Source organism: Ascidiella aspersa, chromosome 2, assembly GCF_963924565.1.
Source record: "Ascidiella aspersa chromosome 2, kaAscAspe10.2, whole genome shotgun sequence".
Lineage (NCBI taxonomy): Eukaryota > Metazoa > Chordata > Ascidiacea > Phlebobranchia > Ascidiidae > Ascidiella > Ascidiella aspersa.
In genome coordinates this window covers 1059865-1087316 of record NC_139448.1, presented here as the reverse complement: position 1 = coordinate 1087316, position 27452 = coordinate 1059865, and the positions used below count along the sequence as shown (strand labels likewise).

Below are 27452 nucleotides of genomic sequence, written 5' to 3'. Positions count from 1 at the left end.
TTTACTTAATTTTGAAATTAAAATTAAGTTCGTCGACCGGGAATCGAACCCGGAACTAGCGCTTGGAAGGCACCAATGCTAACCGTTACACCATCGACGCGACTGTTTAAAACGAGTTTTGGTAAGTTTTTAATTAATTTACTTAATTTTGAAATTAAAATTAAGTGCGTCGACCGGGAGTCGAACTCGAAACTAGCGCTTGGAAGGCACCAATGCTAACCGTTACACCATCGACGCGACTGTTTGAAATTAATTTTGGCAAGTATTTAATTAATTTACTTAATTTTGAAATTAAAATTAAGTTCGTCGACCGGGAGTCGAACCCGGAACTAGTGCTTGGAAGGCACCAATGCAAACCGTTACACCATCGACGCGACTGTTCAAAACAGTTTTTTGCTAAGTTTTCAATTAATATAGTTTAATTTAAAATTAAAATTAAGTGCGTCGACCGGGAGTCGAACCCGGAACTAGTGCTTGGAAGGCACCAATGCTAACCGTTACACCATCGACGCGTCTGTTTAAAACTAGTTTCCAGAATATTATTTATTTAATTCAGTTAAATTTGAAATCAAAATTAAGTGCGTCGACCGGGAGTCGAACCCGGAACTAGTGCTTGGAAGGCACCAATGCTAACCGTTACACCATGGATGCGACTGTTCAAAACAGTTTTTTGCTAAGTTTACAATTAATATAGTTTAATTTAAAATTAAAAGTTAAGTTCGTCGACCGGGAGTCGAACCCGGAACTAGTGCTTGGAAGGCACCAATGCCAACCGTTACACCATCGACGCGACTGTTCAAAACAGTTTTTTGCTAAGTTTTCAATTAATATAGTTTAATTTAAAATTAAAATTAAGTGCGTCGACCGGGAGTAGAACCCGGAACTAGCGCTTGGAAGGCACCAATGCTAACCGTTACACCATCGACGCGACTGTTTAAAACGAGTTTTGGTAAGTTTTTAATTAATATAGTTTAATTTAAAATTAAAATTAAGTGCGTCGACCGGGAGTCGAACCCGGAACTAGTGCTTGGAAGGCACCAATGCTAACCGTTACACCATCGACGCGTCTGTTTAAAACTAGTTTCCAGAATATTATTTATTGAATTCAGTTAAATTTGAAATCAAAATTAAGTGCGTCGACCGGGAGTCGAACCCGGAACTAGTGCTTGGAATGCACCAATGCTAACCGTTACACCATGGATGCGACTGTTTAAAACAGTTTTTTTTTTAATTAACATAGTTAAATTTGACATTAAAAGTTAAGTTCGTCGACCGGGAGTCGAACCCGGAACTAGTGCTTGGAAGGCACCAATGCTAACCGTTACACCATGGATGCGACTGTTTAAAACAGTTTTTTTTTTAATTAACATAGTTAAATTTGACATTAAAAGTTAAGTTCGTCGACCGGGAGTCGAACCCGGAAATAGTGCTTGGAAGGCACCAATGCTAACCGTTACACCATCGACGCGACTGTTTGAAATTAATTTTGGCAAGTATTTAATTAATTTACTTAATTTTGAAATTAAAATTAAGTTCGTCGACCGGGAGTCGAACCCGGAACTAGCGCTTGGAAGGCACCAATGCTAACCGTTACACCATGGATGCGACTGTTTAAAACAGTTTTTTTTTTAATTAACATAGTTAAATTTGACATTAAAAGTTAAGTGCGTCGACCGGGAGTCGAACCCGGAACTAGTGCTTGGAAGGCACCAATGCTAACCGTTACACCATCGACGCGTCTGTTTAAAACTAGTTTCCAGAATATTATTTATTGAATTCAGTTAAATTTGAAATCAAAATTAAGTGCGTCGACCGGGAGTCGAACCCGGAACTAGTGCTTGGAAGGCACCAATGCTAACCGTTACACCATCGACGCGTCTGTTTAAAACTAGTTTCCAGAATATTATTTATTGAATTCAGTTAAATTTGAAATCAAAATTAAGTGCGTCGACCGGGATTTGAACCCGGAACTAGTGCTTGGAAGGCACCAATGCTAACCGTTACACCATCGACGCGACTGTTCAAAACAGTTTTTTGCTAAGTTTTCAATTAATATAGTTTAATTTAAAATTAAAATTAAGTGCGTCGACCGGGAGTAGAACCCGGAACTAGTGCTTGGAAGGCACCAATGCCAACCGTTACACCATCGACGCGACTGTTCAAAACAGTTTTTTGCTAAGTTTTCAATTAATATAGTTTAATTTAAAATTAAAATTAAGTGCGTCGACCGGGAGTCGAACCCGGAACTAGTGCTTGGAAGGCACCAATGCTAACCGTTACACCATCGACGCGACTGTTTAAAACGAGTTTTGGTAAGTTTTTAATTAATATAGTTTAATTTAAAATTAAAACTAAGTGCGTCGACCGGGAGTCGAACTCGGAACTAGTGCTTGGAAGGCACCAATGCCAACCGTTACACCATCGACGCGACTGTTCAAAACAGTTTTTTGCTAAGTTTTCAATTAATATAGTTTAATTTAAAATTAAAATTAAGTGCGTCGACCGGGAGTCGAACCCGGAACTAGCGCTTGGAAGGCACCAATGCTAACCGTTACACCATCGACGCGACTGTTTAAAACGAGTTTTGGTAAGTTTTTAATTAATTTACTTAATTTTGAAATTAAAATTAAGTTCGTCGACCGGGAGTCGAACCCAGAACTAGTGCTTGGAAGGCACCAATGCTAACCGTTACACCATCGACGCGACTGTTCAAAACAGTTTTTTGCTAAGTTTTCAATTAATATAGTTTAATTTAAAATTAAAATTAAGTTCGTCGACCGGGAGTCGAACCCGGAACTAGTGCTTGGAAGGCACCAATGCTAACCGTTACACCATCGACGCGACTGTTCAAAACTGTTTTTTGCTAAGTTTTCAATTAATATAGTTTAATTTAAAATTAAAATTAAGTGCGTCGACCGGGAGTAGAAGCCGGAACTAGTGCTTGGAAGGCACCAATGCTAACCGTTACACCATGGACGCGACTGTTTAAAAGTAGTTTCAAGAATATTATTTATTTAATTCAGTTAAATTTGAAATCAAAATTAAGTGCGTCGACCGGGAGTCGAACCCGGAACTAGTGCTTGGAAGGCACCAATGCTAACCGTTACACCATCGACGCGACTGTTTAAAACGAGTTTTGGTAAGTTTTTAATTAATTCAGTTAAATTTGAAATCAAAATTAAGTGCGTCGACCGGGAGTCGAACCCGGAACTAGCGCTCGGAAGGCACCAATGCTAACCGTTACACCATCGACGCGACTGTTTAAAACGAGTTTTGGTAAGTTTTAATTAATTCAGTTAAATTTGAAATCAAAATTAAGTGCGTCGACCGGGAGTCGAACCCGGAACTAGTGCTTGGAAGGCACCAATGCTAACCGTTACACCATCGACGCGACTGTTTAAAACGAGTTTTGGTAAGTTTTTAATTAATTCAGTTAAATTTGAAATCAAAATTAAGTGCGTCGACCGGGAGTCGAACCCGGAACTAGGGCTTGGAAGGCACCAATGCCAACCGTTACACCATCGACGCGACTGTTTAAAACGAGTTTTGGTAAGTTTTTAATTAATTCAGTTAAATTTGAAATCAAAATTAAGTGCGTCGACCGGGAGTCGAACCCGGAACTAGTGCTTGGAAGGCACCAATGCCAACCGTTACACCATCGACGCGACTGTTCAAAACAGTTTTTTGCTAAGTTTTCAATTAATATAGTTTAATTTAAAATTATAATTAAGTGCGTCGACCGGGAGTAGAACCCGGAACTAGCGCTTGGAAGGCACCAATGCTAACCGTTACACCATCGACGCGACTGTTTAAAACGAGTTTTGGTAAGTTTTCAATTAATATAGTTTAATTTAAAATTAAAATTAAGTGCGTCGACCGGGAGTAGAACCCGGAACTAGCGCTTGGAAGGCACCAATGCTAACCGTTACACCATCGACGCGACTGTTTAAAACGAGTTTTGGTAAGTTTTTAATTAATTTACTTAATTTTGAAATTAAAATTAAGTTCGTCGACCGGGAGTCGAACTCGGAACTAGTGCTTGGAAGGCACCAATGCTAACCGTTACACCATCGACGCGACTGTTTGAAATTAATTTTGGCAAGTATTTAATTAATTTACTTAATTTTGAAATTAAAATTAAGTTCGTCGACCGGGAGTCGAACCCGGAACTAGTGCTTGGAAGGCACCAATGCAAACCGTTACACCATCGACGCGACTGTTCAAAACAGTTTTTTGCTAAGTTTTCAATTAATATAGTTTAATTTAAAATTAAAATTAAGTGCGTCGACCGGGAGTCGAACCCGGAACTAGTGCTTGGAAGGCACCAATGCTAACCGTTACACCATCGACGCGACTGTTTAAAACTAGTTTCCAGAATATTATTTATTTAATTCAGTTAAATTTGAAATCAAAATTAAGTGCGTCGACCGGGAGTCGAACCCGGAACTAGTGCTTGGAAGGCACCAATGCTAACCGTTACACCATGGATGCTACTGTTCAAAACAGTTTTTTGCTAAGTTTACAATTAATATAGTTTAATTTAAAATTAAAAGTTAAGTTCGTCGACCGGGAGTCGAACCCGGAACTAGTGCTTGGAAGGCACCAATGCCAACCGTTACACCATCGACGCGACTGTTCAAAACAGTTTTTTGCTAAGTTTTCAATTAATATAGTTTAATTTAAAATTAAAATTAAGTGCGTCGACCGGGAGTAGAACCCGGAACTAGCGCTTGGAAGGCACCAATGCTAACCGTTACACCATCGACGCGACTGTTTAAAACGAGTTTTGGTAAGTTTTTAATTAATATAGTTTAATTTAAAATTAAAATTAAGTGCGTCGACCGGGAGTCGAACCCGGAACTAGTGCTTGGAAGGCACCAATGCTAACCGTTACACCATCGACGCGTCTGTTTAAAACTAGTTTCCAGAATATTATTTATTGAATTCAGTTAAATTTGAAATCAAAATTAAGTGCGTCGACCGGGAGTCGAACCCGGAACTAGTGCTTGGAAGGCACCAATGCTAACCGTTACACCATCGACGCGTCTGTTTAAAACTAGTTTCCAGAATATTATTTATTGAATTCAGTTAAATTTGAAATCAAAATTAAGTGCGTCGACCGGGAGTCGAACCCGGAACTAATGCTTGGAAGGCACCAATGCAAACCGTTACACCATCGACGCATCTGTTTAAAACTAGTTTCCAGAATATTATTTATTTAATTCAGTTAAATTTGAAATCAAAATTAAGTGCGTCGACCGGGAGTCGAACCCGGAACTAGTGCTTGGAAGGCACCAATGCTAACCGTTACACCATGGATGCGACTGTTTAAAACAGTTTTTTTTTTAATTAACATAGTTAAATTTGACATTAAAAGTTAAGTTCGTCGACCGGGAGTCGAACCCGGAAATAGTGCTTGGAAGGCACCAATGCTAACCGTTACACCATGGATGCGACTGTTTAAAACAGTTTTTTTTTTAATTAACATAGTTAAATTTGACATTAAAAGTTAAGTGCGTCGACCAGGAGTCGAACCCGGATCTAGTGCTTGGAAGGCACCAATGCAAACCGTTACACCATCGACGCGTCTGTTTAAAACTAGTTTCAAGAATATTATTTATTGAATTCAGTTAGATTTGAAATCAAAATTAAGTGCGTCGACCGGGAGTCGAACCCGGAACTAGCGCTTGGAAGGCACCAATGCCAACCGTTACACCATCAACGCGACTGTTTAAAACTAGTTTCCAGAATATTATTTATTTAATTCAGTTAAATTTGAAATCAAAATTAAGTGCGTCGACCGGGAGTCGAACCCGGAACTAGTGCTTGGAAGGCACCAATGCTAACCGTTACACCATCGACGCGACTGTTTAAAACGAGTTTTGGTAAGTTTTTAATTAATTTACTTAATTTTGAAATTAAAATTAAGTTCGTCGACCGGGAGTCGAACCTGGAACTAGTGCTTGGAAGGCACCAATGCTAACCGTTACACCATCGACGCGACTGTTTGAAATTAATTTTGGCAAGTATTAAATTAATTTACTTAATTTTGAAATTAAAATTAAGTTCGTCGACCGGGAGTCGAACCTGGAACTAGTGCTTGGAAGGCACCAATGCTAACCGTTACACCATCGACGCGACTGTTTGAAATTAATTTTGGCAAGTATTTAATTAATTTACTTAATTTTGAAATTAAACTTAAGTTCGTCGACCGGGAGTCGAACTCGAAACTAGTGCTTGGAAGGCACCAATGCTAACCGTTACACCATCGACGCGACTGTTTGAAATTAATTTTGGCAAGTATTTAATTAATTTACTTAATTTTGAAATTAAACTTAAGTTCGTCGACCGGGAGTCGAACTCGAAACTAGTGCTTGGAAGGCACCAATGCTAACCGTTACACTATCGACGCGACTGTTTGAAATTAATTTTGGCAAGTATTTAATTAATTTACTTAATTTTGAAATTAAAATTAAGTGCGTCGACCGGGAGTCGAACCCGGAACTAGTGCTTGGAAGGCACCAATGCCAACCGTTACACCATCGACGCGACTGTTCAAAACAGTTTTTTGCTAAGTTTTCAATTAATATAGTTTAATTTAAAATTAAAATTAAGTGCGTCGACCGGGAGTCGAACCCGGAACTAGTGCTTGGAAGGCACCAATGCTAACCGTTACACCATCGACGCGTCTGTTTAAAACTAGTTTCCAGAATATTATTTATTTAATTCAGTTAAATTTGAAATCAAAATTAAGTGCGTCGACCGGGAGTCGAACCCGGAACTAGTGCTTGGAAGGCACCAATGCTAACCGTTACACCATGGATGCGACTGTTTAAAACAGTTTTTTTTTTAATTAACATAGTTAAATTTGACATTAAAAGTTAAGTTCGTCGACCGGGAGTCGAACCCGGAAATAGTGCTTGGAAGGCACCAATGCTAACCGTTACACCATCGACGCGACTGTTTGAAATTAATTTTGGCAAGTATTTAATTAATTTACTTAATTTTGAAATTAAAATTAAGTTCGTCGACCGGGAGTCGAACCCGGAACTAGTGCTTGGAAGGCACCAATGCAAACCGTTACACCATCGACGCGTCTGTTTAAAACTAGTTTCAAGAATATTATTTATTGAATTCAGTTAAATTTGAAATCAAAATTAAGTGCGTCGACCGGGAGTCGAACCCGGAATTAGTGCTTGGAAGGCACCAATGCCAACCGTTACACCATCAACGCGACTGTTTAAAACTAGTTTCCAGAATATTATTTATTTAATTCAGTTAAATTTGAAATCAAAATTAAGTGCGTCGACCGGGAGTCGAACCCGGAACTAGCGCTTGGAAGGCACCAATGCCAACCGTTACACCATCAACGCGACTGTTTAAAACTAGTTTCCAGAATATTATTTATTTAATTCAGTTAAATTTGAAATCAAAATTAAGTGCGTCGACCGGGAGTCGAACCCGGAACTAGTGCTTGGAAGGCACCAATGCTAACCGTTACACCATGGATGCGACTGTTTAAAACAGTTTTTTTTTTAATTAACATAGTTAAATTTGACATTAAAAGTTAAGTTCGTCGACCGGGAATCGAACCCGGAAATAGTGCTTGGAAGGCACCAATGCTAACCGTTACACCATCGACTCGACTGTTTAAAACGAGTTTTGGTAAGTTTTTAATTAATTTACTTAATTTTGAAATTAAAATTAAGTTCGTCGACCGGGAGTCGAACCCGGAACTAGTGCTTGGAAGGCACCAATGCTAACCGTTACACCATCGACGCGACTGTTTAAAACGAGTTTTGGTAAGTTTTTAATTAATTTACTTAATTTTGAAATTAAAATTAAGTTCGTCGACCGGGAGTCGAACCTGGAACTAGTGCTTGGAAGGCACCAATGCTAACCGTTACACCATCGACGCGACTGTTTGAAATTAATTTTGGCAAGTATTTAATTAATTTACTTAATTTTGAAATTAAAATTAAGTTCGTCGACCGGGAGTCGAACTCGGAACTAGTGCTTGGAAGGCACCAATGCTAACCGTTACACCATCGACGCGACTGTTTGAAATTAATTTTGGCAAGTATTTAATTAATTTACTTAATTTTGAAATTAAACTTAAGTTCGTCGACCGGGAGTCGAACTCGAAACTAGTGCTTGGAAGGCACCAATGCTAACCGTTACACCATCGACGCGACTGTTTGAAATTAATTTTGGCAAGTATTTAATTAATTTACTTAATTTTGAAATTAAAATTAAGTGCGTCGACCGGGAGTCGAACCCGGAACTAGTGCTTGGAAGGCACCAATGCCAACCGTTACACCATCGACGCGACTGTTCAAAACAGTTTTTTGCTAAGTTTTCAATTAATATAGTTTAATTTAAAATTAAAATTAAGTGCGTCGACCGGGAGTCGAACCCGGAACTAGTGCTTGGAAGGCACCAATGCTAACCGTTACACCATCGACGCGTCTGTTTAAAACTAGTTTCCAGAATATTATTTATTTAATTCAGTTAAATTTGAAATCAAAATTAAGTGCGTCGACCGGGAGTCGAACCCGGAACTAGTGCTTGGAAGGCACCAATGCTAACCGTTACACCATCGAAGCGTCTGTTTAAAACTAGTTTCCAGAATATTATTTATTTAATTCAGTTAAATTTGAAATCAAAATTAAGTGCGTCGACCGGGAGTCGAACCCGGAACTAGTGCTTGGAAGGCACCAATGCTAACCGTTACACCATCGACGCGACTGTTCAAAACAGTTTTTTGCTAAGTTTTCAATTAATATAGTTTAATTTAAAATTAAAATTAAGTGCGTCGACCGGGAGTCGAACCCGGAACTAGTGCTTGGAAGGCACCAATGCTAACCGTTACACCATCGACGCGTCTGTTTAAAACTAGTTTCCAGAATATTATTTATTTAATTCAGTTAAATTTGAAATCAAAATTAAGTGCGTCGACCGGGAGTCGAACCCGGAACTAGTGCTTGGAAGGCACCAATGCTAACCGTTACACCATCGAAGCGTCTGTTTAAAACTAGTTTCCAGAATATTATTTATTGAATTCAGTTAAATTTGAAATCAAAATTAAGTGCGTCGACCGGGAGTCGAACCCGGAACTAGCGCTTGGAAGGCACCAATGCTAACCGTTACACCATCGACGCGACTGTTTAAAACGAGTTTTGGTAAGTTTTTAATTAATATAGTTTAATTTAAAATTAAAATTAAGTGCGTCGACCGGGAGTTGATCCCGGAACTAGCGCTTGGAAGGCACCAATGCTAACCGTTACACCATCGACGCGTCTGTTTAAAACTGGTTTCCAGAATATTATTTATTGAATTCAGTTAAATTTGAAATCAAAATTAAGTGCGTCGACCGGGAGTCGAACCCGGAACTAGCGCTTGGAAGGCACCAATGCTAACCGTTACACCATCGACGCGACTGTTTAAAACGAGTTTTGGTAAGTTTTTAATTAATATAGTTTAATTTAAAATTAAAATTAAGTGCGTCGACCGGGAGTAGAACCCGGAACTAGCGCTTGGAAGGCACCAATGCTAACCGTTACACCATCGACGCGACTGTTTAAAACGAGTTTTGGTAAGTTTTTAATTAATTCAGTTAAATTTGAAATCAAAATTAAGTGCGTCGACCGGGAGTCGAACCCGGAACTAGTGCTTGGAAGGCACCAATGCTAACCGTTACACCATCGACGCGACTGTTTAAAACGAGTTTTGGTAAGTTTTCAATTAATATAGTTTAATTTAAAATTAAAATTAAGTGCGTCGACCGGGAGTAGAACACGGAACTAGTGCTTGGAAGGCACCAATGCTAACCGTTACACCATCGACGCGACTGTTTAAAACGAGTTTTGGTAAGTTTTCAATTAATATAGTTTAATTTAAAATTAAAATTAAGTGCGTCGACCGGGAGTCGAACTCGGAACTAGTGCTTGGAAGGCACCAATGCTAACCGTTACACCATCGACGCGACTGTTTAAAACGAGTTTTGGTAAGTTTTCAATTAATATAGTATATTTTAAAATTAAAATTAAGTTCGTCGACCGGGAGTCGAACTCGGAACTAGTGCTTGGAAGGCACCAATGCTAACCGTTACACCATCGACGCGACTGTTTGAAATTAATTTTGGCAAGTATTTAATTAATTTACTTAATTTTGAAATTAAAATTAAGTTCGTCGACCGGGAGTTGAACTCGGAACTAGTGCTTGGAAGGCACCAATGCTAACCGTTACACCATCGACGCGACTGTTTGAAATTAATTTTGGCAAGTATTTAATTAATTTACTTAATTTTGAAATTAAAACTAAGTTCGTCGACCGGGAGTCGAACCCGGAACTAGTGCTTGGAAGGCACCAATGCAAACCGTTACACCATCGACGCGACTGTTCAAAACAGTTTTTTGCTAAGTTTTCAATTAATATAGTTTAATTTAAAATTAAAATTAAGTGCGTCGACCGGGAGTCGAACCCGGAACTAGTGCTTGGAAGGCACCAATGCTAACCGTTACACCATCGACGCGTCTGTTTAAAACTAGTTTCCAGAATATTATTTATTGAATTCAGTTAAATTTGAAATCAAAATTAAGTGCGTCGACCGGGAGTCGAACCCGGAACTAGTGCTTGGAAGGCACCAATGCTAACCGTTACACCATCGACGCGTCTGTTTAAAACTAGTTTCCAGAATATTATTTATTGAATTCAGTTAAATTTGAAATCAAAATTAAGTGCGTCGACCGGGAGTCGAACCCGGAACTAGCGCTTGGAAGGCACCAATGCTAACCGTTACACCATCGACGCGACTGTTCAAAACAGTTTTTTGCTAAGTTTTCAATTAATATAGTTTAATTTAAAATTAAAATTAAGTGCGTCGACCGGGAGTAGAACCCGGAACTAGCGCTTGGAAGGCACCAATGCTAACCGTTACACCATCGACGCGACTTTTTAAAACGAGTTTTGGTAAGTTTTTAATTAATATAGTTTAATTTAAAATTAAAATTAAGTGCGTCGACCGGGAGTCGAACCCGGAACTAGTGCTTGGAAGGCACCAATGCTAACCGTTACACCATCGACGCGTCTGTTTAAAACTAGTTTCCAGAATATTATTTATTGAATTCAGTTAAATTTGAAATCAAAATTAAGTGCGTCGACCGGGAGTCGAACCCGGAACTAGTGCTTGGAAGGCACCAATGCTAACCGTTACACCATGGATGCGACTGTTTAAAACAGTTTTTTTTTTAATTAACATAGTTAAATTTGACATTAAAAGTTAAGTTCGTCGACCGGGAGTCGAACCCGGAACTAGTGCTTGGAAGGCACCAATGCAAACCGTTACACCATCGACGCGTCTGTTTAAAACTAGTTTCCAGAATATTATTTATTTAATTCAGTTAAATTTGAAATCAAAATTAAGTGCGTCGACCGGGAGTCGAACCCGGAACTAGTGCTTGGAAGGCACCAATGCTAACCGTTACACCATGGATGCGACTGTTTGAAATTAATTTTGGCAAGTATTTAATTAATTTACTTAATTTTGAAATTAAAATTAAGTTCGTCGACCGGGAGTCGAACCCGGAAATAGTGCTTGGAAGGCACCAATGCAAACCGTTACACCATCGACGCGACTGTTTGAAATTAATTTTGGCAAGTATTTAATTAATTTACTTAATTTTGAAATTAAAATTAAGTTCGTCGACCGGGAGTCGAACCCGGAACTAGTGCTTGGAAGGCACCAATGCTAACCGTTACACCATGGATGCGACTGTTTAAAACAGTTTTTTTTTTAATTAACATAGTTAAATTTGACATTAAAAGTTAAGTTCGTCGACCGGGAGTCGAACCCGGAAATAGTGCTTGGAAGGCACCAATGCTAACCGTTACACCATCGACGCGACTGTTTGAAATTAATTTTGGCAAGTATTTAATTAATTTACTTAATTTTGAAATTAAAATTAAGTTCGTCGACCGGGAGTCGAACCCGGAACTAGTGCTTGGAAGGCACAAATGCAAACCGTTACACCATCGACGCGTCTGTTTAAAACTAGTTTCAAGAATATTATTTATTGAATTCAGTTAAATTTGAAATCAAAATTAAGTGCGTCGACCGGGAGTCGAACCCGGAATTAGTGCTTGGAAGGCACCAATGCCAACCGTTACACCATCAACGCGACTGTTTAAAACTAGTTTCCAGAATATTATTTATTTAATTCAGTTAAATTTGAAATCAAAATTAAGAGCGTCGACCGGGAGTCGAACCCGGAACTAGCGCTTGGAAGGCACCAATGCCAACCGTTACACCATCAACGCGACTGTTTAAAACTAGTTTCCAGAATATTATTTATTTAATTCAGTTAAATTTGAAATCAAAATTAAGTGCGTCGACCGGGAGTCGAACCCGGAACTAGTGCTTGGAAGGCACCAATGCTAACCGTTACACCATGGATGCGACTGTTTAAAACAGTTTTTTTTTTAATTAACATAGTTAAATTTGACATTAAAAGTTAAGTTCGTCGACCGGGAGTCGAACCCGGAAATAGTGCTTGGAAGGCACCAATGCTAACCGTTACACCATCGACGCGACTGTTTAAAACGAGTTTTGGTAAGTTTTTAATTAATTTACTTAATTTTGAAATTAAAATTAAGTTCGTCGACCGGGAGTCGAAGCTGGAACTAGTGCTTGGAAGGCACCAATGCTAACCGTTACACCATCGACGCGACTGTTTGAAATTAATTTTGGCAAGTATTTAATTAATTTACTTAATTTTGAAATTAAAATTAAGTTCGTCGACCGGGAGTCGAACTCGGAACTAGTGCTTGGAAGGCACCAATGCTAACCGTTACACCATCGACGCGACTGTTTGAAATTAATTTTGGCAAGTATTTAATTAATTTACTTAATTTTGAAATTAAACTTAAGTTCGTCGACCGGGAGTCGAACTCGGAACTAGTGCTTGGAAGGCACCAATGCTAACCGTTACACCATCGACGCGACTGTTTGAAATTAATTTTGGCAAGTATTTAATTAATTTACTTAATTTTGAAATTAAAATTAAGTGCGTCGACCGGAAGTCGAACCCGGAACTAGTGCTTGGAAGGCACCAATGCCAACCGTTACACCATCGACGCGACTGTTCAAAACAGTTTTTTGCTAAGTTTTCAATTAATATAGTTTAATTTAAAATTAAAATTAAGTGCGTCGACCGGGAGTCGAACCCGGAACTAGTGCTTGGAAGGCACCAATGCTAACCGTTACACCATGGACGCGTCTGTTTAAAACTAGTTTCCAGAATATTATTTATTTAATTCAGTTTAATTTGAAATTAAAATTAAGTGCGTCGACCGGGAGTCGAACCCGGAACTAGTGCTTGGAAGGCACCAATGCTAACCGTTACACCATCGATGCGTCTGTTTAAAACTAGTTTCCAGAATATTATTTATTTAATTCAGTTTAATTTGAAATTAAAATTAAGTGCGTCGACCGGGAGTCGAACCCGGAACTAGTGCTTGGAAGGCACCAATGCTAACCGTTACACCATCGATGCGTCTGTTTAAAACTAGTTTCCAGAATATTATTTATTTAATTCAGTTTAATTTGAAATTAAAATTAAGTGCGTCGACCGGGAGTCGAACCCGGAACTAGTGCTTGGAAGGCACCAATGCTAATCGTTACACCATCGACGCGACTGTTTAAAACGAGTGTTGGTAAATTTTTAATTAATTTAGTTAAATTTGAAATTGAAAATAAAGTACGTCGACCGGGAGTCGAACCCGGAACTAGTGCTTGGAAGGCACCAATGCTAACCGTTACACCATCGACGCGACTGTTTAAAACGAGTGTTGGCAAGTTTTTAATTAATTTAGTTAAATTTGAAATTGAAAATAAAGTACGTCGACCGGGAGTCGAAACCGGAACTAGTGCTTGGAAGGCACCAATGCTAACCGTTACACCATCGACGCGACTGTTTAAGACGAGTGTTGGTAAATTTTTAATTAATTTAGTTAAATTAGAAATTGAAAATAAAGTGCGTCGACCGGGAGTCGAACCCGGAACTAGTGCTTGGAAGGCACCAATGCTAACCGTTACACCATCGACGCGACTGTTTAAAACGATATTTGGTAAGTTTTTAATTAATTTAGTTAAATTTGAAATTGAAAATAAAGTGCGTCGACCGGGAGTCGAACCCGGAACTAGTGCTTGGAAGGCACCAATGCTAACCGTTACACCATCGACGCGACTGTTTAAAACTAGTTTCAAGAATATTATTTATTTAATTCAGTTAAATTTGAAATCAAACTTAAGTTCGTCGAGCGGGAGTTGAACCAGGAACTAGTGCTTGGAAGGCACCAATGCTAACCGTTACACCATCGACGCGACTGTTCAAAACTAGTTTCCAGAATATTAATCATTCAATTCAGTTAAATTTGAAATCAAAATTAAGTGCGTCGACCGGGAGTCGAACCCGGAACTAGTGCTTGGAAGGCACCAATGCTAACCGTTACACCATCGACGCGACTGTTCAAAACAGTTTTTTGCTAAGTTTTTATTTAATATAGTTAAATTTGAAATCAAAATTAAGTGCGTCGACCGGGAGTCGAACCCGGAACTAGTGCTTGGAAGGCACCAATGCTAACCGTTACACCATCGACGCGTCTGTTTAAAATTAGTTTTGGCAAGTATTTAATTAATTTACTTAATTTTGAAATTAAAATTAAGTTCGTCGACCGGGAGTCGAACTCGGAACTAGTGCTTGGAAGGCACCAATGCAAACCGTTACACCATCGACGTGTTGGTTAAAACTAGTTTCCAGAATATTAATCATTCAATTCAGTTAAATTTGAAATCAAAATTAAGTGCGTCGACCGGGAGTCGAACCCGGAACTAGTGCTTGGAAGGCACCAATGCCAACCGTTACACCATCGACGCGACTGTTTAAAATCAGTTTTGGCAAGTATTTAATTAATTTACTTAATTTTGAAATTAAAATTAAGTTCGTCGACCGGGAGTCGAACTCGGAACTAGTGCTTGGAAGGCACCAATGCTAACCGTTACACAATCGACGCGTCTGTTCAAAACAGTTTTTTGCTAAGTTTTTAATTAATATAGTTTAATTGGAAATAAAAATGAAGTGCGTCGACCGGGAGTCGAACCCGGAACTAGTGCTTGGAAGGCACCAATGCTAACCGTTACACCATCGACGCGTCTGTTCAAAACAGTTTTTTGCTAAGTTTTTAATTAATATAGTTTAATTTGAAATCAAAATTAAGTGCGTCGACCGGGAGTCGAACCCGGAACTAGTGCTTGGAAGGCACCAATGCTAACCGTTACACCATCGACGCGTCTGTTTAAAACTAGTTTCCAGAATATTATTTGTTTAATTCAGTTAAATTTAAAATCAAAATTAAGTGCGTCGAACGGGAGTCGAACCCGGAACTAGTGCTTGGAAGGCACCAATGCTAACCGTTACACCATCGACGCGTCTGTTTAAAACTAGTTTCCAGAATATTATTTATTTAATTCAGTTAAATTTGAAATCAAAATTAAGTGCGTCGACCGGGAGTCGAACCTGGAACTAGTGCTTGGAAGGCACCAATTCTAACCGTTACACCATCGACGCGTGTGTTTAAAACTAGTTTCCAGAATATTATTTATTTAATTCAGTTAAATTTGAAATCAAAATTAAGTGCGTCGACCGGGAGTCGAACCCGGAACTAGTGCTTGGAAGGCACCAATGCTAACCGTTACACCATCGACGCGACTGTTTAAAACTAGTTTTGGTAAGTTTTTAATTAATATAGTTTAATTTGAAATCAAAATTAAGTGCGTCGACCGGGAGTCGAACCTGGAACTAGTGCTTGGAAGGCACCAATGCTAACCGTTACACCATCGACGCGACTGTTCAAAACAATTTTTTGCTAAGTTTTTAATTAATATAGTTTAATTTGAAATTAAAATTAAGAGCGTCGACCGGGAGTCGAACCCGGAACTAGTGCTTGGAAGGCACCAATGCTAACCGTTACACCATCGACGCGACTGTTCAAAACAATTTTTTGCTAAGTTTTTAATTAATATAGTTTAATTTGAAATTAAAATTAAGTGCATCGACCGGGAGTCGAACCCGGAACTAGTGCTTGGAAGGCACCAATGCTGACCGTTACACCGTCGACGCGACTGTTTAAAACTAGTTTTGGTAAGTTTTTAATTAATTTAGTTAAATTTGAAATTGAAAATTAAGTGCGTCGAACGGGAGTCGAACCTGGAACTAGTGCTTGGAAGGCACCAATGCTAACCCTTACACCATCGACGCGACTGTTTAAAACTAGTTTTGGTAAGTTTTTAATTAATTTAGTTAAATTTGAAATTGAAAATTAAGTGCGTCGAACGGGAGTCGAACCCGGAACTAGTGCTTGGAAGGCACCAATGCTAACCGTTACACCATCGACGCGACTGTTTAAAAGTAGTTTTGGAAAGTTTTTAATTAATTTAGATAAATTTGAAATTGAAAATTAAGTGCGTCGACCGGGAGTCGAACTCGGAACTACTGCTTGGAAGGCACCAATGCTAACCGTTACACCGTCGACGCGACTGTTTAAAACTAGTTTTGGTAAGTTTTTAATTAATTTAGTTAAATTTGAAATTGAAAATTAAGTGCGTCGAACGGGAGTCGAACCTGGAACTAGTGCTTGGAAGGCACCAATGCTAACCCTTACACCATCGACGCGACTGTTTAAAACTTGTTTTCAGAAGATTATTTAATTAAATTAGTTAAATTTGAAATTAAAAGTTAAGTGCGACGACGGGAGTCGAACCCGGAACTAGTGCTTGGAAGGCACCAATGCTAACCGTTACACCATCGACGCGACTGTTTTAAAGTAGTTTTGGTAAGTTTTTAATTAATTTAGTTAAATTTGAAATTGAAAATTAAGTGCGTTGACCGGGAGTCGAACCTGGAACTAGTGCTTGGAAGGCACCAATGCTAACCCTTACACCATCGACGCGACTGTTTAAAACTTGTTTTCAGAAGATTATTTAATTAAATTAGTTAAATTTGAAATTAAAAGTTAAGTGCGACGACGGGAGTCGAACCCGGAACTAGTGCTTGAAAGGCACCAATGCTAACCGTTACACCATCGACGCGACTGTTTAAAACTTGTTTTCAGAAGATTATTTAATTAAATTAGTTAAATTTGAAATTAAAAGTTAAGTGCGACGACGGGAGTCGAACCCGGAACTAGTGCTTGAAAGGCACCAATGCTAACCGTTACACCATCGACGCGACTGTTTAAAACTTGTTTTCAGAAGATTATTTAATTAAATTAGTTAAATTTGAAATTAAAAATTAAGTGCGTCGACCGGGAGTCGAACCCGGAACTAGTGCTTGGAAGCCACCAATGCTAACCGTTAAACCATCGACGCGACTGTTTAAAACTTGTTTTCAGAAGATTATTTAATTAAATTAGTTAAATTTGAAATTAAAAGTTAAGTGCGACGACGGGAGTCGAACCCGGAACTAGTGCTTGGAAGGCACCAATGCTAACCGTTACACCATCGACGCGACTGTTTAAAACTAGTTTTGGTAAGTTTTTAATTAATTTAGTTAAATTTAAAATTGAAAATTAAGTGCGTCGACCGGGAGTCGAACCCGGAACTAGTGCTTGAAAGGCACCAATGCTAACCGTTACACCATCGACGCGACTGTTTAAAACTAGTTTTGGTAAGTTTTTAATTAATTTAGTTAAATTTAAAATTGAAAATTAAGTGCGTCGACCGGGAGTCGAACCCGGAACTAGTGCTTGGAAGGCACCAATGCTAACCGTTACACCATCGACGCGACTGTTTAAAACTTGTTTTCAGAAGATTATTTAATTAAATTAGTTAAATTTGAAATTAAAAATTAAGTGCGTCGACCGGGAGTCGAACCCGGAACTAGTGCTTGGAAGGCACCAATGCTAACCGTTACACGATCGACGGGACTGTTTAAAAGTAGTTTTGGTAAGTTTTTAATTAATTTAGTTAAATTTGAAATTAAAATTAAGTGCGTTGAATGGGAGTCGAACCCGGAACTAGTGGTTGGAAGGCACCAATGCTAACCGTTACACCATCGACGCGACTGTTTAAAATGAGTTTTGGTAAGTTTTTAATTAATTTAGTTAAATTTGAAATTGAAAATTAAGTGCGTCGACCGGGAGTCGAACCCGGAACTAGTGCTTGGAAGGCACCAATGCTAACCGTTACACCATCGACGCGACTGTTTAAAACGATATTTGGTAAGTTTTTAATTAATTTAGTTAAATTTGAAATTAAAAGTTAAGTGCGTCGACCGGGAGTCGAACCCGGAACTAGTGCTTGGAAGGCACCAATGCTAACCGTTACACCATCGACGCGACTGTTTAAAACGAGTGTTGGTAAGTTTTTAATTAATTTAGTTAAATTTGAAATTGAAAATTAAGTGCGTTGACCGGGAGTCGAACCCGGAACTAGTGCTTGAAGGCACCAATGCTAACCCTTACACCATCGACGCGACTGTTTAAAACGAGTTTTGGTAAGTTTTTAATTAATTTAGTTAAATTTGAAATTGAAAATTAAGCGCGTTGACCGGGAGTCGAACCCGGAACTAGTGCTTGGAAGGCACCAATGCTAACCGTTACACCATCGACGCGACTGTTTAAAAGTAGTTTTGTAAAGTTTTTAATTAATTTAGTTAAATTTGAAATTGAAAATTAAGTGCGTCGACCGGGAGTCGAACCCGGAAATAGTGCTTGGAAGGCACCAATGCTAACCGTTACACCATCGACGCGACTGTTTAAAAGTAGTTTTGTAAAGTTTTTAATTAATTTAGTTAAATTTGAAATTGAAAATTAAGTGCGTCGACCGGGAGTCGAACCCGGAACTAGTGCTTGGAAGGCACCAATGCTAACCGTTACACCATCGACGCGACTGTTTAAAACGAGTGTTGGTAAGTTTTTAATTAATTTAGTTAAATTTGAAATTAAAAGTTAAGTGCGTCGACCAGGAGTCGAACCCGGAACTAGTGCTTGGAAGGCACCAATGCTAACTGTTACACCATCGACGCGACTGTTTAAAACGAGTGTTGGTAAGTTTTTAATTAATTTAGTTAAATTTGAAATTGAAAATTAAGTGCGTTGACCGGGAGTCGAACCCGGAACTAGTGCTTGGAAGGCACCAATGCTAACCCTTACACCATCGACGCGACTGTTTAAGACGAGTGTTGGTAAATTTTTAATTAATTTAGTTAAATTTGAAATTGAAAATAAAGTGCGTCGACCGGGAGTCGAACCCGGAACTAGTGCTTGGAAGGCACCAATGCTAACCGTTACACCATCGACGCGACTGTTTAAAACTAGTTTCAAGAATATTATTTATTTAATTCAGTTAAATTTGAAATCAAACTTAAGTTCGTCGAGCGGGAGTTGAACCAGGAACTAGTGCTTGGAAGGCACCAATGCTAACCGTTACACCATCGACGCGACTGTTCAAAACTAGTTTCCAGAATATTAATCATTCAATTCAGTTAAATTTGAAATCAAAATTAAGTGCGTCGACCGGGAGTCGAACCCGGAACTAGTGCTTGGAAGGCACCAATGCTAACCGTTACACCATCGACGCGACTGTTCAAAACAGTTTTTTGCTAAGTTTTTATTTAATATAGTTAAATTTGAAATCAAAATTAAGTGCGTCGACCGGGAGTCGAACCCGGAACTAGTGCTTGGAAGGCACCAATGCTAACCGTTACACCATCGACGCGTCTGTTTAAAATTAGTTTTGGCAAGTATTTAATTAATTTACTTAATTTTGAAATTAAAATTAAGTTCGTCGACCGGGAGTCGAACTCGGAACTAGTGCTTGGAAGGCACCAATGCAAACCGTTACATCATCGACGCGACTGTTTAAAATTAGTTTTGGCAAGTATTTAATTAATTTACTTAATTTTGAAATTAAAATTAAGTTCGTCGACCGGGAGTCGAACTCGGAACTAGTGCTTGGAAGGCACCAATGCAAACCGTTACACCATCGACGTGTTGGTTAAAACTAGTTTCCAGAATATTAATCATTCAATTCAGTTAAATTTGAAATCAAAATTAAGTGCGTCGACCGGGAGTCGAACCCGGAACTAGTGCTTGGAAGGCACCAATGCCAACCGTTACACCATCGACGCGACTGTTTAAAATCAGTTTTGGCAAGTATTTAATTAATTTACTTAATTTTGAAATTAAAATTAAGTTCGTCGACCGGGAGTCGAACTCGGAACTAGTGCTTGGAAGGCACCAATGCTAACCGTTACACCATCGACGCGTCTGTTCAAAAAAGTTTTTTGCTAAGTTTTTAATTAATATAGTTTAATTGGAAATAAAAATGAAGTGCGTAGACCGGGAGTCGAACCCGGAACTAGTGCTTGGAAGGCACCAATGCTAACCGTTACACCATCGACGCGTCTGTTCAAAACAGTTTTTTGCTAAGTTTTTAATTAATATAGTTTAATTTGAAATCAAAATTAAGTGCGTCGACCGGGAGTCGAACCCGAAACTAGGGCTTGGAAGGCACCAATGCTAACCGTTACACAATCGACGCGTCTGTTTAAAACTAGTTTCCAGAATATTATTTGTTTAATTCAGTTAAATTTGAAATCAAAATTAAGTGCGTCGAACGGGAGTCGAACCCGGAACTAGTGCTTGGAAGGCACCAATGCTAACCGTTACACCATCGACGCGTCTGTTTAAAACTAGTTTCCAGAATATTATTTATTTAATTCAGTTAAATTTGAAATCAAAATTAAGTGCGTCGACCGGGAGTCGAACCTGGAACTAGTGCTTGGAAGGCACCAATTCTAACCGTTACACCATCGACGCGTGTGTTTAAAACTAGTTTCCAGAATATTATTTATTTAATTCAGTTAAATTTGAAATCAAAATTAAGTGCGTCGACCGGGAGTCGAACCCGGAACTAGTGCTTGGAAGGCACCAATGCTAACCGTTACACCATCGACGCGACTGTTTAAAACTAGTTTTGGTAAGTTTTTAATTAATATAGTTAAATTTAAAATTGAAAATTAAGTGCGTCGACCGGGAGTCGAACCCGGAACTAGTGCTTGGAAGCCACCAATGCTAACCGTTAAACCATCGACGCGACTGTTTAAAACTTGTTTTCAGAAGATTATTTAATTAAATTAGTTAAATTTGAAATTAAAAGTTAAGTGCGACGACGGGAGTCGAACCCGGAACTAGTGCTTGGAAGGCACCAATGCTAACCGTTACACCATCGACGCGACTGTTTAAAACTAGTTTTGGTAAGTTTTTAATTAATTTAGTTAAATTTAAAATTGAAAATTAAGTGCGTCGACCGGGAGTCGAACCCGGAACTAGTGCTTGAAAGGCACCAATGCTAACCGTTACACCATCGACGCGACTGTTTAAAACTAGTTTTGGTAAGTTTTTAATTAATTTAGTTAAATTTAAAATTGAAAATTAAGTGCGTCGACCGGGAGTCGAACCCGGAACTAGTGCTTGGAAGGCACCAATGCTAACCGTTACACCATCGACGCGACTGTTTAAAACTTGTTTTCAGAAGATTATTTAATTAAATTAGTTAAATTTGAAATTAAAAATTAAGTGCGTCGACCGGGAGTCGAACCCGGAACTAGTGCTTGGAAGGCACCAATGCTAACCGTTACACGATCGACGGGACTGTTTAAAAGTAGTTTTGGTAAGTTTTTAATTAATTTAGTTAAATTTGAAATTAAAATTAAGTGCGTTGAACGGGAGTCGAACCCGGAACTAGTGGTTGGAAGGCACCAATGCTAACCGTTACACCATCGACGCGACTGTTTAAAATGAGTTTTGGTAAGTTTTTAATTAATTTAGTTAAATTTGAAATTGAAAATTAAGTGCGTCGACCGGGAGTCGAACCCGGAACTAGTGCTTGGAAGGCACCAATGCTAACCGTTACACCATCGACGCGACTGTTTAAAACGATATTTGGTAAGTTTTTAATTAATTTAGTTAAATTTGAAATTAAAAGTTAAGTGCGTCGACCGGGAGTCGAACCCGGAACTAGTGCTTGGAAGGCACCAATGCTAACCGTTACACCATCGACGCGACTGTTTAAAACGAGTGTTGGTAAGTTTTTAATTAATTTAGTTAAATTTGAAATTGAAAATTAAGTGCGTTGACCGGGAGTCGAACCCGGAACTAGTGCTTGAAGGCACCAATGCTAACCCTTACACCATCGACGCGACTGTTTAAAACGAGTTTTGGTAAGTTTTTAATTAATTTAGTTAAATTTGAAATTGAAAATTAAGCGCGTTGACCGGGAGTCGAACCCGGAACTAGTGCTTGGAAGGCACCAATGCTAACCGTTACACCATCGACGCGTCTGTTTAAAACTAGTTTCCAGAATATTATTTATTTAATTCAGGTAAATTTGAAATCAAAATTAAGTGCGTCGACCGGGAGTCGAACTCGGAACTACTGCTTGGAAGGCAACAATGCTAACCGTTACACCGTCGACGCGACTGTTTAAAACTAGTTTTGGTAAGTTTTCAATTAATTTAGCTAAATTTGAAATTGAAAATTAAGTGCGTCGACCGGGAGTCGAACCCGGAACTAGTGCTTGGAAGGCACCGATGCTAACCGTTACACCATCGACGCGACTGTTTAAAAGTAGTTTTGTAAAGTTTTTAATTAATTTAGTTAAATTTGAAATTGAAAATTAAGTGCGTCGACCGGGAGTCGAACCCGGAAATAGTGCTTGGAAGGCACCAATGCTAACCGTTACACCATCGACGCGACTGTTTAAAAGTAGTTTTGTAAAGTTTTTAATTAATTTAGTTAAATTTGAAATTGAAAATTAAGTGCGTCGACCGGGAGTCGAACCCGGAACTAGTGCTTGGAAGGCACCAATGCTAACCGTTACACCATCGACGCGACTGTTTAAAACGAGTGTTGGTAAGTTTTTAATTAATTTAGTTAAATTTGAAATTAAAAGTTAAGTGCGTCGACCAGGAGTCGAACCCGGAACTAGTGCTTGGAAGGCACCAATGCTAACTGTTACACCATCGACGCGACTGTTTAAAACGAGTGTTGGTAAGTTTTTAATTAATTTAGTTAAATTTGAAATTGAAAATTAAGTGCGTTGACCGGGAGTCGAACCCGGAACTAGTGCTTGGAAGGCACCAATGCTAACCCTTACACCATCGACGCGACTGTTTAAGACGAGTGTTGGTAAATTTTTAATTAATTTAGTTAAATTTGAAATTGAAAATAAAGTGCGTCGACCGGGAGTCGAACCCGGAACTAGTGCTTGGAAGGCACCAATGCTAACCGTTACACCATCGACGCGACTGTTTAAAACGATATTTGGTAAGTTTTTAATTAATTTAGTTAAATTTGAAATTGAAAATAAAGTGCGTCGACCGGGAGTCGAACCCGGAACTAGTGCTTGGAAGGCACCAATGCTAACCGTTGCACCATCGACGCGACTGTTTAAAACTAGTTTCAAGAATATTATTTATTTAATTCAGTTAAATTTGAAATCAAACTTAAGTTCGTCGAGCGGGAGTTGAACCAGGAACTAGTGCTTGGAAGGCACCAATGCTAACCGTTACACCATCGACGCGACTGTTCAAAACTAGTTTCCAGAATATTAATCATTCAATTCAGTTAAATTTGAAATCAAAATTAAGTGCGTCGACCGGGAGTCGAACCCGGAACTAGTGCTTGGAAGGCACCAATGCTAACCGTTACACCATCGACGCGACTGTTCAAAACAGTTTTTTGCTAAGTTTTTATTTAATATAGTTAAATTTGAAATCAAAATTAAGTGCGTCGACCGGGAGTCGAACCCGGAACTAGTGCTTGGAAGGCACCAATGCTAACCGTTACACCATCGACGCGTCTGTTTAAAATTAGTTTTGGCAAGTATTTAATTAATTTACTTAATTTTGAAATTAAAATTAAGTTCGTCGACCGGGAGTCGAACTCGGAACTAGTGCTTGGAAGGCACCAATGCAAACCGTTACATCATCGACGCGACTGTTTAAAATTAGTTTTGGCAAGTATTTAATTAATTTACTTAATTTTGAAATTAAAATTAAGTTCGTCGACCGGGAGTCGAACTCGGAACTAGTGCTTGGAAGGCACCAATGCAAACCGTTACACCATCGACGTGTTGGTTAAAACTAGTTTCCAGAATATTAATCATTCAATTCAGTTAAATTTGAAATCAAAATTAAGTGCGTCGACCGGGAGTCGAACCCGGAACTAGTGCTTGGAAGGCACCAATGCCAACCGTTACACCATCGACGCGACTGTTTAAAATCAGTTTTGGCAAGTATTTAATTAATTTACTTAATTTTGAAATTAAAATTAAGTTCGTCGACCGGGAGTCGAACTCGGAACTAGTGCTTGGAAGGCACCAATGCTAACCGTTACACCATCGACGCGTCTGTTCAAAAAAGTTTTTTGCTAAGTTTTTAATTAATATAGTTTAATTGGAAATAAAAATGAAGTGCGTCGACCGGGAGTCGAACCCGGAACTAGTGCTTGGAAGGCACCAATGCTAACCGTTACACCATCGACGCGTCTGTTCAAAACAGTTTTTTGCTAAGTTTTTAATTAATATAGTTTAATTTGAAATCAAAATTAAGTGCGTCGACCGGGAGTCGAACCCGAAACTAGGGCTTGGAAGGCACCAATGCTAACCGTTACACCATCGACGCGTCTGTTTAAAACTAGTTTCCAGAATATTATTTGTTTAATTCAGTTAAATTTGAAATCAAAATTAAGTGCGTCGAACGGGAGTCGAACCCGGAACTAGTGCTTGGAAGGCACCAATGCTAACCGTTACACCATCGACGCGTCTGTTTAAAACTAGTTTCCAGAATATTATTTATTTAATTCAGTTAAATTTGAAATCAAAATTAAGTGCGTCGACCGGGAGTCGAACCTGGAACTAGTGCTTGGAAGGCACCAATTCTAACCGTTACACCATCGACGCGTGTGTTTAAAACTAGTTTCCAGAATATTATTTATTTAATTCAGTTAAATTTGAAATCAAAATTAAGTGCGTCGACCGGGAGTCGAACCCGGAACTAGTGCTTGGAAGGCACCAATGCTAACCGTTACACCATCGACGCGACTGTTTAAAACTAGTTTTGGTAAGTTTTTAATTAATATAGTTTAATTTGAAATCAAAATTAAGTGCGTCGACCGGGAGTCGAACCTGGAACTAGTGCTTGGAAGGCACCAATGCTAACCGTTACACCATCGACGCGACTGTTCAAAACAATTTTTTGCTAAGTTTTTAATTAATATAGTTTAATTTGAAATTAAAATTAAGAGCGTCGACCGGGAGTCGAACCCGGAACTAGTGCTTGGAAGGCACCAATGCTAACCGTTACACCATCGACGCGACTGTTCAAAACAATTTTTTGCTAAGTTTTTAATTAATATAGTTTAATTTGAAATTAAAATTAAGTGCATCGACCGGGAGTCGAACCCGGAACTAGTGCTTGGAAGGCACCAATGCTAACCGTTACACCGTCGACGCGACTGTTTAAAACTAGTTTTGGTAAGTTTTTAATTAATTTAGTTAAATTTGAAATTGAAAATTAAGTGCGTCGAACGGGAGTCGAACCTGGAACTAGTGCTTGGAAGGCACCAATGCTAACCCTTACACCATCGACGCGACTGTTTAAAACTAGTTTTGGTAAGTTTTTAATTAATTTAGTTAAATTTGAAATTGAAAATTAAGTGCGTCGAACGGGAGTCGAACCCGGAACTAGTGCTTGGAAGGCACCAATGCTAACCGTTACACCATCGACGCGACTGTTTAAAAGTAGTTTTGGAAAGTTTTTAATTAATTTAGATAAATTTGAAATTGAAAATTAAGTGCGTCGACCGGGAGTCGAACTCGGAACTACTGCTTGGAAGGCACCAATGCTAACCGTTACACCGTCGACGCGACTGTTTAAAACTAGTTTTGGTAAGTTTTTAATTAATTTAGTTAAATTTGAAATTGAAAATTAAGTGCGTCGAACGGGAGTCGAACCTGGAACTAGTGCTTGGAAGGCACCAATGCTAACCCTTACACCATCGACGCGACTGTTTAAAACTTGTTTTCAGAAGATTATTTAATTAAATTAGTTAAATTTGAAATTAAAAGTTAAGAGCGACGACGGGAGTCGAACCCGGAACTAGTGCTTGGAAGGCACCAATGCTAACCGTTACACCATCGACGCGACTGTTTTAAAGTAGTTTTGGTAAGTTTTTAATTAATTTAGTTAAATTTGAAATTGAAAATTAAGTGCGTCGACCGGGAGTCGAACCCGGAACTAGTGCTTGGAAGGCACCAATGCTAACCGTTACACCATCGACGCGACTGTTTAAAAGTAGTTTTGGTAAGTTTTTAATTAATTTAGTTAAATTTGAAATTGAAAATTAAGTGCGTTGACCGGGAGTCGAACCTGGAACTAGTGCTTGGAAGGCACCAATGCTAACCCTTACACCATCGACGCGACTGTTTAAAACTTGTTTTCAGAAGATTATTTAATTAAATTAGTTAAATTTGAAATTAAAAGTTAAGTGCGACGACGGGAGTCGAACCCGGAACTAGTGCTTGAAAGGCACCAATGCTAACCGTTACACCATCGACGCGACTGTTTAAAACTTGTTTTCAGAAGATTATTTAATTAAATTAGTTAAATTTGAAATTTAAAGTTAAGTGCGACGACGGGAGTCGAACCCGGAACTAGTGCTTGAAAGGCACCAATGCTAACCGTTACACCATCGACGCGACTGTTTAAAACTTGTTTTCAGAAGATTATTTAATTAAATTAGTTAAATTTGAAATTAAAAATTAAGTGCGTCGACCGGGAGTCGAACCCGGAACTAGTGCTTGAAAGGCACCAATGCTAACCGTTACACCATCGACGCGACTGTTTAAAACTTGTTTTCAGAAGATTATTTAATTAAATTAGTTAAATTTGAAATTAAAAGTTAAGTGCGACGACGGGAGTCGAACCCGGAACTAGTGCTTGGAAGGCACCAATGCTAACCGTTACACCATCGACGCGACTGTTTAAAACTAGTTTTGGTAAGTTTTTAATTAATTTAGTTAAATTTAAAATTGAAAATTAAGTGCGTCGACCGGGAGTCGAACCCGGAACTAGTGCTTGAAAGGCACCAATGCTAACCGTTACACCATCGACGCGACTGTTTAAAACTAGTTTTGGTAAGTTTTTAATTAATTTAGTGAAATTTAAAATTGAAAATTAAGTGCGTCGACCGGGAGTCGAACCCGGAACTAGTGCTTGGAAGGCACCAATGCTAACCGTTACACGATCGACGGGACTGTTTAAAAGTAGTTTTGGTAAGTTTTTAATTAATTTAGTTAAATTTGAAATTAAAATTAAGTGCGTTGAACGGGA

The 27452-nt window shown here is 38.8% G+C and overlaps 20 non-coding genes across 20 annotated transcripts; all 20 read right to left on the bottom strand.

Annotated features, from left to right (window-relative positions):
* Positions 1-440: 440 nt before the first annotated feature.
* On the bottom strand, positions 441-512 carry Trnag-ucc (transfer RNA glycine (anticodon UCC)). Its single transcript has one exon. It is a non-coding gene; the product is annotated as a tRNA-Gly (tRNA).
* A 481-nt stretch (positions 513-993) lies between these two features.
* Trnag-ucc (transfer RNA glycine (anticodon UCC)) lies at positions 994-1065 on the bottom strand. The gene has a single exon. It is a non-coding gene; the product is annotated as a tRNA-Gly (tRNA).
* Positions 1066-1665: 600 nt separating this feature from the next.
* On the bottom strand, positions 1666-1737 carry Trnag-ucc (transfer RNA glycine (anticodon UCC)). The gene has a single exon. It is a non-coding gene; the product is annotated as a tRNA-Gly (tRNA).
* Positions 1738-1804: 67 nt separating this feature from the next.
* Trnag-ucc (transfer RNA glycine (anticodon UCC)) lies at positions 1805-1876 on the bottom strand. Its single transcript has one exon. It is a non-coding gene; the product is annotated as a tRNA-Gly (tRNA).
* A 67-nt stretch (positions 1877-1943) lies between these two features.
* Positions 1944-2015, bottom strand: Trnag-ucc (transfer RNA glycine (anticodon UCC)). Its single transcript has one exon. It is a non-coding gene; the product is annotated as a tRNA-Gly (tRNA).
* Positions 2016-2219: 204 nt separating this feature from the next.
* On the bottom strand, positions 2220-2291 carry Trnag-ucc (transfer RNA glycine (anticodon UCC)). The gene has a single exon. It is a non-coding gene; the product is annotated as a tRNA-Gly (tRNA).
* A 755-nt stretch (positions 2292-3046) lies between these two features.
* Positions 3047-3118, bottom strand: Trnag-ucc (transfer RNA glycine (anticodon UCC)). The gene has a single exon. It is a non-coding gene; the product is annotated as a tRNA-Gly (tRNA).
* Positions 3119-3319: 201 nt separating this feature from the next.
* Trnag-ucc (transfer RNA glycine (anticodon UCC)) lies at positions 3320-3391 on the bottom strand. Its single transcript has one exon. It is a non-coding gene; the product is annotated as a tRNA-Gly (tRNA).
* Positions 3392-4280: 889 nt separating this feature from the next.
* On the bottom strand, positions 4281-4352 carry Trnag-ucc (transfer RNA glycine (anticodon UCC)). Its single transcript has one exon. It is a non-coding gene; the product is annotated as a tRNA-Gly (tRNA).
* A 481-nt stretch (positions 4353-4833) lies between these two features.
* Trnag-ucc (transfer RNA glycine (anticodon UCC)) lies at positions 4834-4905 on the bottom strand. Its single transcript has one exon. It is a non-coding gene; the product is annotated as a tRNA-Gly (tRNA).
* A 67-nt stretch (positions 4906-4972) lies between these two features.
* Positions 4973-5044, bottom strand: Trnag-ucc (transfer RNA glycine (anticodon UCC)). Its single transcript has one exon. It is a non-coding gene; the product is annotated as a tRNA-Gly (tRNA).
* Positions 5045-5792: 748 nt separating this feature from the next.
* Positions 5793-5864, bottom strand: Trnag-ucc (transfer RNA glycine (anticodon UCC)). Its single transcript has one exon. It is a non-coding gene; the product is annotated as a tRNA-Gly (tRNA).
* A 751-nt stretch (positions 5865-6615) lies between these two features.
* Positions 6616-6687, bottom strand: Trnag-ucc (transfer RNA glycine (anticodon UCC)). The gene has a single exon. It is a non-coding gene; the product is annotated as a tRNA-Gly (tRNA).
* Positions 6688-8395: 1708 nt separating this feature from the next.
* Trnag-ucc (transfer RNA glycine (anticodon UCC)) lies at positions 8396-8467 on the bottom strand. The gene has a single exon. It is a non-coding gene; the product is annotated as a tRNA-Gly (tRNA).
* Positions 8468-8673: 206 nt separating this feature from the next.
* On the bottom strand, positions 8674-8745 carry Trnag-ucc (transfer RNA glycine (anticodon UCC)). The gene has a single exon. It is a non-coding gene; the product is annotated as a tRNA-Gly (tRNA).
* Positions 8746-17630: 8885 nt separating this feature from the next.
* Trnae-uuc (transfer RNA glutamic acid (anticodon UUC)) lies at positions 17631-17702 on the bottom strand. Its single transcript has one exon. It is a non-coding gene; the product is annotated as a tRNA-Glu (tRNA).
* Positions 17703-21359: 3657 nt separating this feature from the next.
* Trnae-uuc (transfer RNA glutamic acid (anticodon UUC)) lies at positions 21360-21431 on the bottom strand. Its single transcript has one exon. It is a non-coding gene; the product is annotated as a tRNA-Glu (tRNA).
* Positions 21432-23430: 1999 nt separating this feature from the next.
* Positions 23431-23502, bottom strand: Trnag-ucc (transfer RNA glycine (anticodon UCC)). Its single transcript has one exon. It is a non-coding gene; the product is annotated as a tRNA-Gly (tRNA).
* Positions 23503-26886: 3384 nt separating this feature from the next.
* Positions 26887-26958, bottom strand: Trnae-uuc (transfer RNA glutamic acid (anticodon UUC)). The gene has a single exon. It is a non-coding gene; the product is annotated as a tRNA-Glu (tRNA).
* A 205-nt stretch (positions 26959-27163) lies between these two features.
* Trnae-uuc (transfer RNA glutamic acid (anticodon UUC)) lies at positions 27164-27235 on the bottom strand. Its single transcript has one exon. It is a non-coding gene; the product is annotated as a tRNA-Glu (tRNA).
* Positions 27236-27452: the final 217 nt, after the last annotated feature.